This window comes from Branchiostoma belcheri, unplaced genomic scaffold, assembly GCF_001625305.1.
Source record: "Branchiostoma belcheri isolate BF01 breed outbred unplaced genomic scaffold, Haploidv18h27 scaffold458, whole genome shotgun sequence".
Lineage (NCBI taxonomy): Eukaryota > Metazoa > Chordata > Leptocardii > Amphioxiformes > Branchiostomatidae > Branchiostoma > Branchiostoma belcheri.
This window is the reverse complement of record NW_017804085.1, coordinates 25,975-44,400: the sequence shown is the minus strand read 5'-3', so window position 1 is coordinate 44,400 and position 18,426 is coordinate 25,975. Positions and strand designations below refer to the sequence as shown.

At 42.0% G+C, this 18,426-nt stretch overlaps 1 long non-coding RNA gene and 1 pseudogene across 1 annotated transcript in view; one reads left to right on the top strand and one right to left on the bottom strand.

Annotated features, from left to right (window-relative positions):
- Nucleotides 1-2,465: 2,465 nt before the first annotated feature.
- Nucleotides 2,466-9,771, bottom strand: LOC109478888 (annotated as a pseudogene).
- A 7,473-nt stretch (nt 9,772-17,244) lies between these two features.
- LOC109478891 overlaps nt 17,245-18,426 on the top strand; it is a 6,659-nt gene continuing 5,477 nt past the window's right edge. The window contains exons 1-2 of the long non-coding RNA XR_002140764.1: nt 17,245-17,400; nt 17,781-18,107. This is a non-coding gene — a long non-coding RNA (uncharacterized LOC109478891). The remainder of the gene's footprint in view (nt 17,401-17,780; nt 18,108-18,426) is intronic.

Sequence of the window (18,426 nt, the reverse complement as noted above, 5' to 3'; positions counted from 1 at the left end):
TTGAATTGAATTGAATGATGAAGGGAACAGGGGTTTGCACATAGGAATAACTGCCATGATGTCATTCTGGGGGTCTATTGCTTGTTTTCCTTTGTGATGGTACATTGTGTTCCTCTGCTGACAGATGCAGCACTGTTTTTTTTTTGGACGGGGGGGGGCGACTGATTGACTCTGATAATTCAAACTTCTTGACAGCTGATTCAAGGGAATCAAACTTCTCTCTCAGGTGTCTTGTTCTGTTACTGACTCTATTTGCTGTGAATAAAAAGAGAAACAATGCCTAAGAAAGGAAATCTTTCCAGGAACCAAGTAGGTCAAGCGAGTGTTCATGTAGTAATTTTATACATCTACTAAACAAATATGGACAATAAATCTCCCTTGTGCTGCCCTTACATCCGAGATAGGACCATTATATCATTATTGTATCATTTATAGTATGTATAGCTAATGTCAGTGCTTTGTGTTGTTATTGTCTAATTGTATGCAACTGTGACAGCCATTTATGTGGCTAAAATCATATTTGTTACATGTACTTTTTCATACAAACTTGTATGCAATTTAGAGCCTTGTAACCACTATGTACTTGTGATTTCGACCAATTAATAAACAAATAAGAAAATTTAATATAGATTACTTTTCACTGACCTGAGAGAAGCACACTACTCCTGGTAGCGGTCCTGATCGATCTTGCCGCCTCAATCCAGAGGGGGCTGTTTGCATTTTTCATTGGCCAATATGAAGTTTTCTCTATGTCTTTATCCAGGTGAGACAGGTCTAGGAATTGGATATATATAAGCGCCTTGTCTTCCTGGTACGTCCATTTGTGATGTGAGACAGGTTGATGCACAGTAGGGGAGTGTCCCAAAGACCATGTTTTCTATTTAAGTCGTAAATGTATACACTGTAAATTGTGTTCACTATGCGACAAAGGGAATTATTACAAACCACTTACTAATAGTAAAAGTGTCCTCTTTAGCCTTTGCTGACTACTGTTTATCAGATTTCGGAATAGTTTGATTCACCATATTTAAATCACATCACATCAGTGGAATGTATCACTCAGATATAATAAATCATAGCAGCAAAACTGTCATTAACCTGATATCTATCCTTATATCATCAGTCAAACATAACTGTTACAATATTGTACATGCTGTTTGACCATACTACAACTGTTTAATAAAGTCAATGATTGATTGATATGATTGGCAAAATATTTTCTGTCTTATGATAATGTATTACCTTAGGACTTAGGACAAGGGGCCGCCGAACTGGTCCTGCCTGCTTGGTCCTCTTCTTATAGGTAGGGGTGATTCCTGTTCCCCCCACATGTGGCCTCTTTTGGACAGTTTGACATGATTGTGGTAATATTGCACAACAGGGGGAGAGGAGAGGATATTGAACTGTCAGAATCAATAGTCTTACTTGTGATAGTGAAGTACCCATTAAATAAATATTTCTCCTTACTATCTTTGAATGAAACATTTAATGAAACTTAATAGCTGACACATTAAGACTGATGATATAGGTAAACAACAAGCCAAATTAAAGCATTGTCCATCATTAGTTGTATCTTTACCATAATCTTAATACAAGACAGTGTTCTATCCATACATGTATTATTATATGGTCGTACGTGAAAAAAATCAGTTTCACTGCCATGGTTTGAATATTCTCTAACCCGGTGTACCCCGAAATTTGCCAATCGTACGCACCATAGATATAGCAAGATGTGAAACATGTTTTTTTTTTTACCTCACTGTTATGGCTTACAAATCGCCGCTTAATTATATTATTATGAAAGACACTACATTAAGTCAAAGTTTTTCGGCACGAAATTAATGGCGATATGGTAATCTCCCCGAGACACGCCCACAAACTACAGTAGGCGTGTGGTGGGCGTGTCACCGCCTGGACCAACCCCTAAACAACGTCTGTTATATGGGTGATTTTTGGTGTTTTAGATGCACAAAGTATCTGCCATACGTAAGCAACTTTTCTGAAAAAGCACTGCATTTTTTAAAGGACAATTGAGATACATTTTTTAACGGGTATTTCCGAACCTTCTTGTGCGACTGTAAGAATTTTATGCGGGAAAAGTTTGTCGGTGTTTACCTCGAAATTAAACGGGTTACATGCCTCTACCATGCCCACCAGTACTTCTTATATAAAACTATAGTTCCTAATAGACTTAAAAATTACGAAGATTACTTACCTTTAAGTTATTTTCTTGGCTGCTGTCCTATATCTTGAAGAGGCAACCAGCACACAGCACGTAAAACTTTAAAATGCCGTCTTAAGCGAACTTCGAACGGGATTGTAAATTCGCAATGCATCCAGCCTGTCCCATGGTCCCCCGCTGTAGTCAGTCTGAGCGGGCGCGTTCGATAGGACGTTCCCCGCGCCGAAGTATGGAAGGCACCGCCTTCTATAGTACAGTTTTGCGTTTAACCGAGACTGTTGCGTTAGGGATCAGCTCCCTGTACTGGGCCATGAAGTGGGTGATACTGCGGTCTGTAACATAAAAGGCAATGATTGGTATTAATTGATTATTTATTCATTTACTATGACAGAATGAAGATATATATGTATAGTTAGCATATGAAAAACATCTTGTGATGCTTGTAGTAGAACAGTTGATGATCCACCTAGCTTGGATATTTCCTCAATCGACATGATCTTTGCATTTGAATAGCCTTTTCGGTATGCAAACAAAGCTTTAAAAAATGTCTCTTTCTGCGTACCTCATTGGCCCTTGTGATCCAATCAAGAGAAAAGGCCTTCTGCTACCTGTTTGGCAGTTGAGGGGAGCTCTTAAATGACTTTTTTTCTGTAATATAGAGTAAATAAAACAAAGTCAATTTTTATCATGAAAGTTCTTCTGTGTTGGTAGTAATCATAGTAAAACGTTAAACTTTATTCCAACACACTATTTACTCGCGAGATCACGTTTTGAAGTGATTGGTCATTAATTATCCTGATGAAGACGACAGTGGTCGCTGAAAATTTGATCCCTGTAAATAGTGTGTTGGAACAAAGTTTAACGTTTTACTATAAAGTCAATTTTTGTCAGTGATGATAATTTACTTGTCTAATAGTCAGAACCCAGATGCTTTTATTTTCATTTTCCTTTCCAACCTTTTCAAAAACAAATTATTTGCTTTTATCTATCCTGCTACATGTATGAGTCACATATCATCAACATCATATCCAGGTGGTTGCCTGCAAACCAATCACCATGATGGTAGACCTGCCTCCTAGCATGGTTGTTCTGCAGGACTCTGTCCAGGAAGCTGGTAAGCGGTACAATGGCGCTGGTGATCTGGACCCTAGCCTTTATGTCCACTGACCCACATTCCTAATGAGAGACATATTTTAGTTTCGATTTCAACTGCAAAATAAAAAGAGGACAGAATACATATGTTGATAAACTGACGGTGATGCTTCAGACATCAGTTTTTCGACTCGTTTGGATACGGTCTTGGCCGAGGCCCTTTTCCGACTATTGCGGTAGCTATCTGACTGTTGCCGGTGTTTGTCGGTGGCAGGCCTGTTTGTGTAGCTGCAACAACTTCTAGGCCGCCTCGCCACCTGAACGCGGTGCGACACCAAAGCGCTGTCGGAGACGGGCTAGAGATACTAGTACCCCCATTCCACCCACAGCCGCAATGTGCACAGCACTGTATGCACGCATCTCTGCCAGTCTTTTGAAAGTCAAAGACTTTGGCAAAGACGTGTGCATACGTCTGTGAAATGCCTTGACAGAGTTGGTGGACCGCGGGTAGCGCTGCTTTATAGCTTTGGCTTCAGACAATTTCGAATCGAGCACTTCGTTCAGCTCAACTCTGTCTTCCACAGTTAACAAAAAATATGATTTTCTGGGGAGGTAGGGAGCGTGTTATCGAATACCGCAGGTAAGCAAGGGCACAGAGATGACACGCTGAAACACTTTGTGTGGTTGCCGGAGAAGCAGTCCAGTATGTTGTGTTTTGCGTCCGAAGCTGCGCTGAGAAATTTGGAGTCGTTGGTGGGGTTGCGTCTCCGTGCTCCCCTAAGTTCCCCTGAACAGCGCAAAGCGATGGCTTTCGACAAGACAGTACAGAAGGCCTTTTGTGCTTCCTGTGTCACCTTGCCGGTAAAGTCCACCCGCCCCGTCAGAAGTTGGGAACTTAACTTAGCACGGAAAACGCTAGCCCACTGATGACGCGATGCATGAACATGACAATCTTGTTGCTCTATCTTAAAGTCGGGCTGGAGGTTTTGGGTGGCAGACTGGGCGCCTCTGTAAATCTGTGCCGACACGTCATCAACAAGAGATTTGAGCAGAAGTGGCGACTCATTACATTGATGCATTTTTTAGGTAACTTTCCCAGCTAACCATTCTTCTGCATTGCCAATAGGTTCAGATTTAGGAAAGGTGGATGCTTCTCCGTCTTTACCAAACTTGTTGACAAGGCCGGTTTGTTTGTTGGCATGAGCATGTTTGCGTCTCTTTCCTGTTCTATTACGGGAAACGCTACCTGGGTGGATTTCTGGTGGAAGCCCTTGTAACAGGGATTATTGTCTTCATCTTTGCCGGGGCTCAAAGATGTACACCCCCATATAGCCCCTGATGGGGCACTTTAGGGGGGGGGGGCTTGGTCTAAGGCGGGCAGGACTCGAATTGTAGCAGCCATCGGCCTTCCCATCTTCCACAAGTTCTCCCTCAGCCCCATAACTGTCCGCAACCGCCTCCTGCTGTCAGCGAGGGCCTGTTGTGCCGATGATACGAGTGAACCCGACATCCCTGTAGCCAGGCAGTGCATGGTACTTTTAGTCGGTGATGACAGTTCTACACTGGTTAACAGCGAGTGAACCGCCGTCGACCCGACCTTTGTCAGCCCAATAGCGAGCTGCATATTCTTCTGCGATGGTCTTGACCCCCTTGTGTGGCCAGAAACACGTTCCGCCTCCTCGTACAGCCTGCGGCTCGGAGTGATGGTGAACCCACATTTCTCACAGCGCAGGGCCTCCCAGCACCCAAACCCGAACTTTCGTTCCCATTCAGTAGGCATGGTGACCATGGGAGTGCAGCTGGGGCTTATAGCATGATGTAGGATAAATAACAATTCATTGATTAAAATCACGAGGAGAGGCACATGAAATATCCTGTCCTCAGTTACATCTGCAGTACCCGACTGATCAGACGACGTACTTGCCAGGCTCTCTAGCGCTGTAGGCGGCCGATGTATGGGCCTGAGCCCGCCAGGTGTGTCGTCCAGAGATGGACGTCGGGCTAAACTGCAGATGTCACTGTCTACACGCTTATACTTTATGGAGATATGGTCATCAACGTCTGTTTCTACTTCCCTGTTATTCCCATCTACTGTGTGACGTGCGCTCCTACTCATGTGCCTTACATCATTTCCCAATTCAAATTGTTTTCCTCGTTTGCGCTTCTTTGGTCGTCCGACTTTATTTGATTGTCATTTATTTCTAACACAGGATTGGCAGGCAACACAATCCCCTCCATGATGAGATCGTCTTCGTTGCTGTCGTCGGGTGGTGGGTCTACCAGTCCTGTGGAACAGACTTCGACTTCTGCCAGCTGCAATGAGATCTGCGTCATGGGTCGGCGCTTTCTGTACTCCCTGTACAAGTTAACGGGGCAGACAGATGGGCGCTCCGGGCATGCGTAGGCCCGTGGTCGAAATGGTCGGGTGTCGGAGGTCGCACCTGTTCTAGTCTTGGTGGCTCTCTCGCTATACTCCAGAACAGCTCGGCCTTGACTGTCCACCGTTTCCTCAACGTCGCCCCACAGCATACTACAGTGCTCCTGTCTTGACCGCATCCCAAACAGCCGAGTGTTGTTGAGCCACAGTCCGGCAATAATGCTGTCTGGATTCTGGGGCCCGATGAGTTGCTTCTTCTCTAGGAACTTGATTTCGGCTTGGCTCAGCGGGTCTGCGCGATTTGGCCGGTTGCCTTTTCCGTCTTTCTTCAGACTCTTCCTTTTCGCCAGCAGGCATTCACGGGAGTGGGCGAATTTACAGTCAGAAATGATATCTAGAGGATATCCTTTTTTTTTTCAGGTATCGCGCAATTGACCGCTGCTTTGAAGTCAAACTGTCCGGCTCATAATCTTCACCGCTGTCTTTCTTTATGCCCAGGAAGAAACTTCCTAGCAGTCCTTCCAGCTCTTCCGGAAGAATATCTTTAAGGCGCCTTTTTGTCTCCGTGGGCCTCCAACCACAAGACGAACTGCCTTGCGTCGTAATTCACAATTAGTGTTGAACTCGATAGCGGTATTATACTTTTTAAAGCAAAAGTGTTTTTTTTTAATTGTTTTAAGCACTGCGCTCATGGTAACACCAATAGTCGTTTGCGTTATCACACGTTTATACTCAATATGTTTCAATTGTGAAAAATACTTGAAAAGTCTTATAACATTGTAATTTCTCAATTTTATTTCTTTAGAAAATGTAACTTACTCAAGGATTAGAATTATTTAGGAATGTAATAAGAACGTTGATCATTTTTAGGTGCTTTAAGGGATGTTTTGCGGTAGCGTCTGTTCTCTGTGTGCCGGTTGAGGCTGTTTTGTAGTCTTATTACAATTGCTTCGTTTGCTGTCAGCCATGCACAAGTAACTCCACCCGACATCAAATGGAAGGAGAATGTGCTCCTCTGGACAGTCATCTGTCTGCCCACAGGTAGATATACCAATTTCTTTCATTACTCTATAAACATAAATCCTTCATTTTACCTTAGCATACTACTTTTTAAAGAAATATTTTTTATGACAACAGAGTAAAAACTTTTTGTATTCTATGTAAATATCCATGTTCAAAATTTACAACCGTTTTCTAGAACACAAATGTTCAGGTCAAATGTTCTTTTGGTTGACGTCACCTACGGACGTTTACGTCACTACTTCAGGCGTTTTCGTAATTTGAAACTGGAATGCGTTCTTATAACGGTGTCGGTTTTAAGTCTCGGTTTGAAATCATGTTGCGCTAAAGTCACCATGGCTGTTTTTGGTAGTTTGTTTATGTCCTCTAGTTTTCATAAACAGGAATAATTAAGAATCTTTGATTGTCTATTACAAAGTATAAAAATGCCATTTATCTGTGATCTCGACAGGTGCTGGAAAATCCACTTCATGCAAGTGGATCCATGAACTTGTTGCAGATGTGTACAACAAACTACGTCAAGGCCATATCAACAGTGGCAGGCCCTCCACTGGTTTTACGGAAGTTTGGAGTGCGGAGGAAATGACCTTTCCTACGTTAGGCGAGGTGATGTCCCTGAACGTGAATAGGGACCTGCAAGTACGCGACGAACTGTCCTCTTTTCTGGCCCAACTCGGGATATAATCTACCAAAGCGGGGATGTATGACACCCCGGAATCCGCTATGATGCTGCAGCTCTACAATGGAACAAGCTGGACGCGGAAAAATACACAGACATGTATGAGCCCAACTCTGCAAGCCCTCACGGTCTTTTAGAAATCAAGTTTCCTGACAAAGATGCGCTCGCTGAATGCAAATACCTGAAAAAACAAAACAAAGTCACATGACTACTACTGCTACCAGGTCATGGGTCAGATGGCACTGATGCGATTATGAAATGTAGGGACGTGGGGTCGTGTGGCGTAGCGGCAGAGTGCGCGACTCGGAACTTAGAGTCCCGGGTTAGAGTCCTGACATGCCACCGATCTTGTGCCCTTGGGAAAGGCACTTTAAACGGCTTTCCTCACTTCGCTCAGGCGTAAATGAGCATTGTCCTGTCATGTATTTGTCCACTGTGTTGGTGGCGACATTAATATAAGTTTAAAAAAAACTGAGTGTGTCGTCACCACATCAGGTGATTACATGTTGGAATAAAAAAAAATGTAGGGACGACTATCATTTGGAGCGCATTGTGTTTCTTGAGGATCAGTGGCGAACCAAGAAAACTGCCCTAGATGTTTTTTCATGTACTACACGCCGCAAAGTCTGTGCAAAGTCTAAGCTTATCAATATCTGAACAAGTCTTAAGATATGGAGCAATTGCTATAAGATCCATATCAATGTGTTATCTTCTTACTCAAACTTGCATGTTGTGAATTTATTTGCTTTGTTTTTGGGATTAGCTTCCCCAAGGTCTAAGAGTCAATTTTGCCCTTAAATTTTTGCTCAGCCGTTCATGTTCAATCTTGATGTTAATAGTTGGTACACAGATTTACGGTGTTTACGTAAATCTGCAGAGTAGCTTTGAAAGGAAAAGTGAATAATCATCGTTACACCGCCAAGACTTTGCAGATGATCTCCTCAAACATTCGGAGTGCATGCTTACTGCCGACGAATCAGACACGCACCCAAAACACTTTTCCACAAAATGCAGACCAAAGATTGGAAAATCGCGGTACTTCGGCAAGGAACAGCGAGTCACTTTGGAAAACAACAGGGACAACTGCTTAGTGTGTGCCATTGGTAAGAACAAGGGTGGGCGCCCAAGAAAACCTAGCGAAAGCAATTGCAAGGTAGACGAAATCAGTTTCCTTCAGACCGGGCTAGTTTGTTGCTGTTTGGTACAGCGACCTCCATGACAGACCCACTTGGTACTCAGGTTTAGTCGTAGAAGATGGTGCAGAAACAGTGACCTTCTTCCACTTAGTTTCAGGTATTTATCTATTTTATACTATTTAGAAAAATTGCACCCTTAATTTTCTTGATGTATCATATACAATTCAGACACTTGCGTCCGTCTAAGTCTTTTTAGTAGTGATAAGAAACAAATATCAATACAAATTAGTGTAATGATGGTGTACATGTACTAGTCCTAATATTTTCAACAACAATTCAAGTTTATAACGTTATATCTAAAGTCTCTTTTAGTAAAAGAATTGGTTTAATAAACAGTAACGTTAAGTTTGTAATTGCAACGAACAAAAATACAGGTTCCATTCCAAAATTCCACTGATCTTATATATGAACTCTGGTAGAGCAGGTAAAAAGAATACAGTCAAGGGCATACAATGGACAACGCTGTGTCAGAATTTGTCCTGTAAGAACTGAGGCCAATTTAGATTCAATTTGTTGGTCTTTGCAAGCAATTGGAATCGGGGAAAGATGCACAGGAACAGAGGCTAGCGAATGGCAAGATGGTTGATTGCTTGTGTGTAGGACTTGTGTGTAGGACGATGACCGACCCACTCCAGGCCAGAAGAGATCAAGGTACAGCACAGGAGCTAATGTAAGAGAAAAGTGTCAACGGTTGACTTTCAAAACAGCCAGTACATCTGTGAGTGATCCCCTGGCCACGTACAAGATAACGCTGAGGACTGAAGGCGAGATATTTGAAGTACTACTTCAAGATGGTGTAAACGTTTGGGTGATCCGCGACTGGAATGGGAACAGGCTAAAAGACGGCAAGTAGTACTACGTAGTTGTGAAAAGAATGAACACGTCCTTCACAAGTGTGACCGGTTATACCCATGCCTTTTGGATCTGTTCCTGCCGAGAAGCTACTGACCAACAACATCGTCTGTGTGAAACAATTACAACGGTCATTGAAGATTTCGACGAGTTTATCTGAGAGGAGGGTGCTTACTGCATCTACTGTCGCATGTCTAGCTCTCTTAAAGAGGAGCCTGATGTTGGTCTAGAACAAGATGACGATGAAGTGAAGGAAGAGGACGAGCTTGAAGAGAATAACGGCAACGATATGCGCTTCATAAGAGCAGAGCCTCTGCTTGAACTGACCTCGTGTGACGGGGGCAGGGCCGTTGTTGGAACAACTAGACGTCATCGACATCTACACTGCCTAACTGGCGACTACGCCGTGCGAAGCTGTCGTCATGTAACTGTATACCGTAAAAGGATTCAAGATGATGGCATAGAAGAACCGTGGGATGACGGAGACAAGACACCGACGCCACTGCCGTCTGCCAAGCCGTGGCAAACCATGTGCCCTGAATGTTTCTCAGCATACAACCAGAGGATTTGAAACAGAGGATATAGTAGACTGTGTGATTAGATCAAGGGACACTAAGAAAAATAAATCGGGTTAGGGTCAAGACAAAAGTAATTTCAGTCTGTGACATTTAACTGGATGACATTCTTTACCAGACGACATGAAGTTATTGGAATTTTTTTACTCTTCCCATTTTTTTTAAAGAAATGGAATTTGCAAAAGTGAGCAAATCTAGCAGAGTAGTTATTTCTGAAGATGTAGGAACACATATATGTTGTATAGTTCTCAAGTTCACAATGTTTTTGAAGTATAGTGCTCAATGTTATTAATGAGCAAACGTTCCGACATTTACTATATTCTGGAAAGGTGCATTGCAAGTGTAAATGTCTCAGTCTTTTTGACCGAGGTCCAGTCCAGTGTATTTTACAGCATTAGGTATTTGGGAACAGGGAGCTAAAGCCTCGAGACCAATCGTACCATAGACGGTTGCGTATCGCTCTGCGCTCTTGAAATTCCCGTATTTTTTCGAGACTTCCTTGGGTATAGTTATCGTCAGACATGGCGATGCTTGGGGCATCTTCTGCCTCCCCAAAGCCTAATTTGAGGACAATCCTTATTATTTATATTGCTAGGTAAGTTCAAGCTTTTAAGTAATTTCAGTCTGTGACATTCAGCTGAACGACATTCTTTACAAGACGACATGAAGTTCTTGGGATTTTCTTTCCTCTCTTTTTTTTTTTACAGAAATGAAATTTGCAATTGTGAGTAAATCTAGCACAAAACCCAACAGTAGTTATTTCTGAAGATGTAGGAACATATATGATATGTTGTATACTTCTCAAGTTCTCAAAATATAGTGCTCATTGATTTTAATGATGAAACGTGCATTGCAATTGTTTGGTTCCAGTCCAGTATATTTTACAGAATTAGATAAGGTATTTGATCAATTTACTAGGTACCATTAAAGTCAAAGTCAAGTTTTTGCACTTGAAGTTCCGCAAATGAATTTCTCGCAATTAAAAAAAAATCCACCAATGTTTCCCCTTTTCAGAATAAATCTGTTTGCATACCTTTATACAGTCTTTTCCTTGTTTTCATCATATATAGCAGCCTCTAAACTTTCCAAAAATATATAGTTTTACATAGTAGCAAAACTACAAACCAAGTCATGTTTCAAAACAAAAATGTGGTCGATGCGCAATTCCGGGAACTACCGAAATTTTTTTACCCGCACTGTCGGAGTTAGTCATTGTATGTTCATCATTGTATGATAAACAGCGCAATAAGGAATAGAACAGAAATAACAAAAAAATCAAATACAGAGGTAGAGAATGACCGCGCCAATCATCTGGCAGAAATACATGTGGCAACGTTACCTGCCGACTTCGCACATCCTTTGTATGGTCACAACCTGGTGAAGTTACGTGCATGCCATCAGGAAGAGAAGTCAGAATGTGTCTAAAGGCGTGGTCACTTATCTCAACCCGGGGCCCGGCCGGACAGTCGTATGGAACGAAGATTTTGATAGCCGGACAGTCGTATGGAACGAAGGTTTTGATAGCGCGCGCGCGCACACACACACGCAAACATTTTACATTTTAGAAAATTAATCATGAGCACTATCTGTGTATGCTCTTAATACAATTGTTAATTTTTCGTTCACGCAAACAACCGGCCCCGGCTTGGAAATGTGACCGTGCCTTAAGCCAAACTAATGCAGAGCTTGTAACACAAAGACAAGGTGAAGCATTGTAAGGGGGGGGGGGAACTTGTGTTGCATAATTGCTAGCCAAAGGGACGGCATCACTACTTGGAAATTCAGCAAAAATGCAACATCACCAAACCAAGGTGAAAAAAGTGCCGTATCAAAGTTTGTTAGTGCAGCATCCCTATGAACCCAATGGAAGGGAGACAATCTTTTCCTATAGGTTCGGAGAAGACGCTAAACGAACACAACTTCCAACAGATGTACTTTTCAATAGAGATATAAGTTGTCTGAACATAAAAGATTTGGACGCTACTGGCTTGAAACACCACTGAGTCACCGTCTGTCTATGGGGCAGAGTGTCTAGTAGCAGTACTGTGTTGGCAGGAGAATATAATCAAAGAAGCCTAAGTACTCGTACTGTATCACAGAAGTATACGCTGAAACCTGTTGACAAATACATAATCAAATTGAAAAACGTTGACAATTATTATGCAGTCCTATCCGTGCACAGTTTTTATCACTACAATCTGTCACGACTCATGATTTCCCTTAGCTAAAAACTACGTTAGAAACAATGTTTTCGTGTCTACCGTTTGTAATACAGACCTAACATTCCCCGCGCGGGAACGGTGTTAACCTGATCTCAACCGCATCGCCACGTCAACAGTTTTCGACGTTTCCATTTTCCTTCCGCGAAAGAAAGTAGTCCGTTCCATGATTTTATAAGCTGACTTGACTTTGATCGTCGTATCAGGGGTTTAATGTAACAAAATTTGATACGGCACTTTTTTTCACCTTGGTTTTACTTTGTTGGTCTGGAACTCTTGGTTGTCTCAGATATTGCTGCTTCAGTTTCACCAACGTCGGCATGATGTCGTCTGCCTGTATGTCGAAATGTCCCCGCTCAGATAACAATTGGGTACTTTCTTAGTAACTTGATAGGGATGGTTGTGCGCTCCATTGTGAACATCTTCTGCAGCTTTGCATATCTTGTATTGCGTCTTTTGTTGTTGTTGACTTGTCTTGTTAGTTCATCCGCACTAAAATGCCTACCTGCCTAAGTGCCCAGGCCAGGTACTGGCCCCTTGCTCCCCTCCGTCAGGTTCCTAAAATGATGATGATTATATACCCTGCTTTTGAATAGCTTGCAGAAGACTCTGTGATGTCGGCAATTTTTTCGGTCCTTAACAACACAGGAAAACTTCACATGAATACCAACCTGTAATGTACGACTAGACAAACCCTGTATCACAAATATGATCTGTTCCCACATTTTCCATTGTACAAAAAAGCGAGAAGAAGTTGACCAATCTGTATTAGCTCAGTAACTAGAACACTTTGTATTAGCCTAGTATAGTATCCTTGTATGTTCCTTATGTATGTATGTCTAAGTCAAGTAGTGTATCTTTTGTCTACATTTTTCTACATTATGTTTGTTATGTGTTAAGTCTTGACCTGTACCTAGCCCGTCGTGGCACGAATGTACAATAAAGGTATAAATAATTAACTAATTAATAACTAATTAAAAAGTAATAACTAATTGGCATAAAAATGCTCTCCTGTGTTGTGTGATACTATTTGCACTATTTGTTTTTCAACCTTTCTTTAGCCTTGAAAATGTACAGTATGTAACTAATAGTACCACTCTTCGGCCTGAGCCGCTTTTCAGGAGAGCTTTTACAAATGCTTCGGTTCAGATACAATATTAAATCATAGAAATGCAATATATATACACAAGTCCATACAAAATTCTAACATAATCTCGATTCATATCTTATCAGTATCAACATCCAAGTTTCATTTCACAAATTATAGTGAATTTGACCCTACTAATTTGACCCTGACGAAGATTATAATTGGCATCTGAAAATTGGTCATGTATGCACAGACACTGAATATCTGCTCTGTGATAGTGGATATGGAAAGTATGTATTCTTTTGATGTTTTTTTTTTTCGATGTGAATCCTTGCACTGGAAATGGATTCAGAGTTGGCGGCTTCGTGGGGTGGGCTGGAATCTCTGACCCATAAATTCTGGAATTACAAGCTGCACACCTTTGTCCCTCAGTTCTTTTATGTAATACTATGTAAAAGTATTTTAATTATGTGATACTCAAAACTACTTTTTTCCTGAATGTATCTGAAGATTTGCATGGTTTTTTTAACAATGTTGTTGGCAGTCGTTTTTAGACGCTACGCTTATGCATAAGTATAGCCTGAGCGATAATGCCTGAAAAGAAGTCATGCGTATTGTAATAATTTTTCAACAAAAAAGTAGTTATGCTATATAGAAAGTGGCTGCATTTGAAATAGTAATGATGCCCATATATAAAATTCATTGAACCTTAATTTTTCAAACATTGAAACTGCATATGTTTAAAGTTTATTGTAACTTTATTTTTAAACATAATATGTCACATTAAAACATACTATTAGACTATCACAACCTTAAGGTGACTATATAATTTTTACCTATTTTTCACGTTCACCCATCCCCGTTATATAGCTGTAGCATAGTAGATGACTCAAGCGTGTTCAACATCCCGGCTTTATTGTTCTATATGCCAAGTTGCGAGAGGAAGGACGTCAACTCATCCCTGACTTGTAGATCCATATTTTCGTTATGGGACAAACTTTTCTCAAGCGCTTTTAACTGCAGGTGGGCAATGCGTTCGGAAATCCTTTTTCTGCATTCTGATGATGTGGGCGACCTGCTTCTCCTCTTCATCTTCAGTCATTTACTCCTTCTTCATCATGCTTGCTAGACTTGGTGGATACTAACATTTAAATGAAAGTATTGAGGACAAGGATGAGTCAATATTTCGCATAATGTATGTCTGAGTTGTACCTTTTCTTGCTTCCTTCAATCTTATCCTGGGCTCTAAATTACCACTTGAATTCAACCTAAGTGAAATGTTCAAATGAAAAAAAAAAAATTACTGAGAAAAACATGGTTACACTAGAGTTAATGATATCGTTCGCCATATTGGGTTAAGACCAATGGCTGGTGTCGGAGTTACACGTCCCGTAACAGCAAATTTTCACTTTTTTTCGGATGACCTCGTTTCCACCGCTGCACGAATGCCACGAAGTTTGACGGACAAAATGGCAGACACGTCTTCCTGTAATCTGCTTGAACACTTTCTTCGTGATTGGACCTACAGTCTGGATATGGAGAGATCCCATCTATAGAACGAACAAAACACATGTCCCTTTTATCATCAATGAATGCCCCAGCTGTGAAGACTTTCTGTTGCTGCCTCAAAAAAGGTCTACATACCAAACTCACAAGACACATCTCCTGACTCCTTACCAGATTCACAAGAAACATCTCCTGACTCCTTACCAGACTCACAAGAAACATCTCCTGACTCCTTACCAGACTCACAAGAAACATCTCCTGACTCCTTACCAGACTCACAAGAAACACTGTAACTTACATCTTTTTCCCCACCCTTACCAGTCTTACAAGTGCCGACATATTCCACCCATCCAAAAGGATTAAGGGGGCCAATGTACAACATCCTTACCTCTAGCTTTATAGTTAGCTGATACAGGGTACTTGTATCTCCTCTTAGCTTTACCACTAACCTTCCTTCACCTGGTCTGTCCCCTGGTACCCCCCCCCCCTGACACAGCTGTACTCTCCTTGCCCTTCCTAACCTTACAACTACTCCACCCTGTAGCATATATAATATACTGTACCTCATCCTCCTGACAACCAATCCCTCCCACAACCTGACCTTAACCTTGAGCTACCTTAAACTGATGCAGTCTTCTACCCTTGTCTTCTTCCACTCCTGTCTACTCATTACAGTTCCCCTTGCCTTGGAAGGACCTGCACTACCCACCGCAACCTTCCACGGGGTTCCCCTAGGCTTAGGGACAGGACCGTTCCCTGCATTACCCCCCGCAACCTTCTCTGGGATCCTCCTAGGCTTAGGGACAGGATCGTTCCCTGCATTACCCCCTCTACCTTCCTTCCACGGGGTTCCCCTAGGCTTAGGGACAGGACCCTTCCAACAAAGGTTGATCACTGGCGTCTGACCATTGTTGAGATGGGCCACCGCAGCATAGACAACATCCAATGAATGTTTCACCATTGCAATGGTGTGAGCATTCTCTCGAAACACAACCAGCCCACAAAGGTGTGAACAAAGTGGTAATAATGCAGTAATAATGATTAAACAAAGAAATACTCAAGTTAGTCATACCAGTCATTGAATGAGACCTTAAAGCTTAACATTTTATGGTATATTAGTTATACTAATACAAAAACAAACATGAGAAAAACCTGACCACAGCGTATGTGTCTCTTTATGTGACCTTTAACTATAATCTATAGAAGAACCTAATAGTATGTAAGTAGTGTAACCTCTGTAATGCATCTAATGATATTCCATTCAATAGTTTTGAAGGCGGTCCATAACAGCTGTCTATGGGTCTTAAAACAAAGATCAATCAGATGTTTTCCTTCATCATAATCACCATTCACCCTTCGCGTTCTTGTGGATCCCCTTCGCCTTTGTCCATTCTGATCTTTGCCACAGAAGGTAAAATTACTATTTAGCTTACTACATCTCGAATGCCTTGACCGAATATAAGCCCGTGCTAATAGTGTAGTTTTTTTTTTAAATTCGAGATGTTGGCTGGTTGCAGATGATTTAGATTTTACCAAGGGGATAGGGAGTGTACTCTACAAAATTGTATATTTTCTTCTAACAGGACCTATCACAGGTTCTACGTGAATTCTAACATTAGCTACCTGATGTGTTGTCTCTACTTCTAAATCAGACAATTTATATTTACCTGAAGTAAATGCAGGAATATACAAAAGCTATGCTATCTGCTATGTTAAACAACCTATCTGATAAAAATATCTCCTGACTCTTTCTTAAAATTCCAATATTTTCTGTCAAATATGTATCACTCACCCCCACCCCCCATGCTTTAGTAATGAAAGATGTAGAACCCTGTGGAGTGATGCCAACTTAACAGTATTATGTTTCTTGTAATTGGACCAGGTCATTGCTCGGGCATTCAAGGTTGAGGGACGATCAATGAAAATTTCGAAACAATGAAATATGAGAGATACTTGGCTACCAACAATTTTCCTGTAAAACAAATGGCATTGTTTTTTCCTAGTTCTGCACGCTGCGGCCATAAAAACCCGTTGTCTTCATCTCTTGTCGGGAAAATAGGCAATGTAAGTGCGCTTAGACATGTGCCTTAGACTCGTGCAGTGCCTGGATGATGTTGCAAGGTTTGATGGTAAATGTACTTGCTCCCAACTTTCTCATTTTAGTCACTACATCCTCATTCCCTTCCCTTGCCTCTTTCTGGGCCTGTTTGAGTCACCCGTTACGACCACGATTATAGCTTATAAGCATAGAATCACGGGCATGATCCATCGCTTGTTATAGGTGTAAGGTAGTACCTCCGTACCTCAAGGTATACCTCCTGTCTATATAAGCGATGATCATACCATCCCAGCCGTGGCTGGCGTGGCGAGCTGCCGTGACGTAACACGCCCAGGATCACATGAGGGATGATTAGCTGGCAATATTGCCTGATGGGAAGGGTCAGAGTGCGTAGTACTATCCGCGAAGCGTTGTCGTGCCCTGTTTTTCTTCTCTGATATCTAGATATTTAGCGCCTTTGTAAACAACTACAGCTACAGCTAAAACACTGTGGAGGTTAATGCTGCCTGATTCGCATCTACTGTTGCCGGAAAGAATCGCAAATCATCAAAAACAGGTATTTTATACTGTTGTGAAGATGTGTGTGGCATATTGGGGTGGGGAGGGGGGTGTAGTTAGGGTGACGCCGTCACGTAATATATTTCTGTACCACATATATTTCATACTGAAAGCCCTTATAGGCATCACGCCTAGTGGGTGTAGGTGCACGTCCAAGTCTGGCAAATGTCTGGACTGTGTTGGTGAAAGTGTTCCGAGGGTAAATCTTATAAAACCAACAAAATTGTTGGATGTGAGATCATGAATAATTTCATAGGTGGGAAAGCCTTTAAAATTTGTGCACTGGGCCAGGCCCCACTTCAAGTTATCTTCAGAATGTATTCAGAAAAAAAACATGTTTCAACTTTCAAGTGTTTTTTTTTTTACACTGTATTCCAGGCATGCCACCAGAGTATCCGGGGAAGAAAAAGAGACTTTTTAGTCGAAAGGTTGCCAAAAGAAAGAACTACAGTTTTCACCAATGCCTGTGCACCTGGTCGCAAAAAGTCTGTAATTTTGCTAGATCCAGATGAGCCCATGGATAAGAGTACTGGCATGGTTAACCCCCTGACCATGCCACCACCTCCTCCGTCAACACCACCACCGTCACCACCACCACCAGACAACAGAACACGGAGCCAACACTCATACGCTGCTCGCAAACGAGATGAAGCTGTCGGTGGGGAGGGGTACGGGTCTACAACCGTGGCTTTTTGCTGTTTGGGGGTAGGAAGTTTGTAATTTCTTTCTTCTTGTTGTGTATCGGAGTTCTGGTGGTCCAACGTCAATTTATTTTTTTTTAGACCGGAGCCTGTATCAAATATAAAGCCGAGGCGAACCGCCCCTCTCCCCCATGATCGCGACCCACATGGGTTTACGGAAAACCGATCCAGTGCAACAGGCGGAAAAACCTACCTGTCTGAGAAAAGGTCTGCTTGGGGTCTAGGCCTGCTTTTATAGTCCAAATAACCACTATTCAAGAAACTTCACTGTGTTAAGACAACAGATATCACCTGAAGGTGTGGCCAAACACGTAAATTTGTCC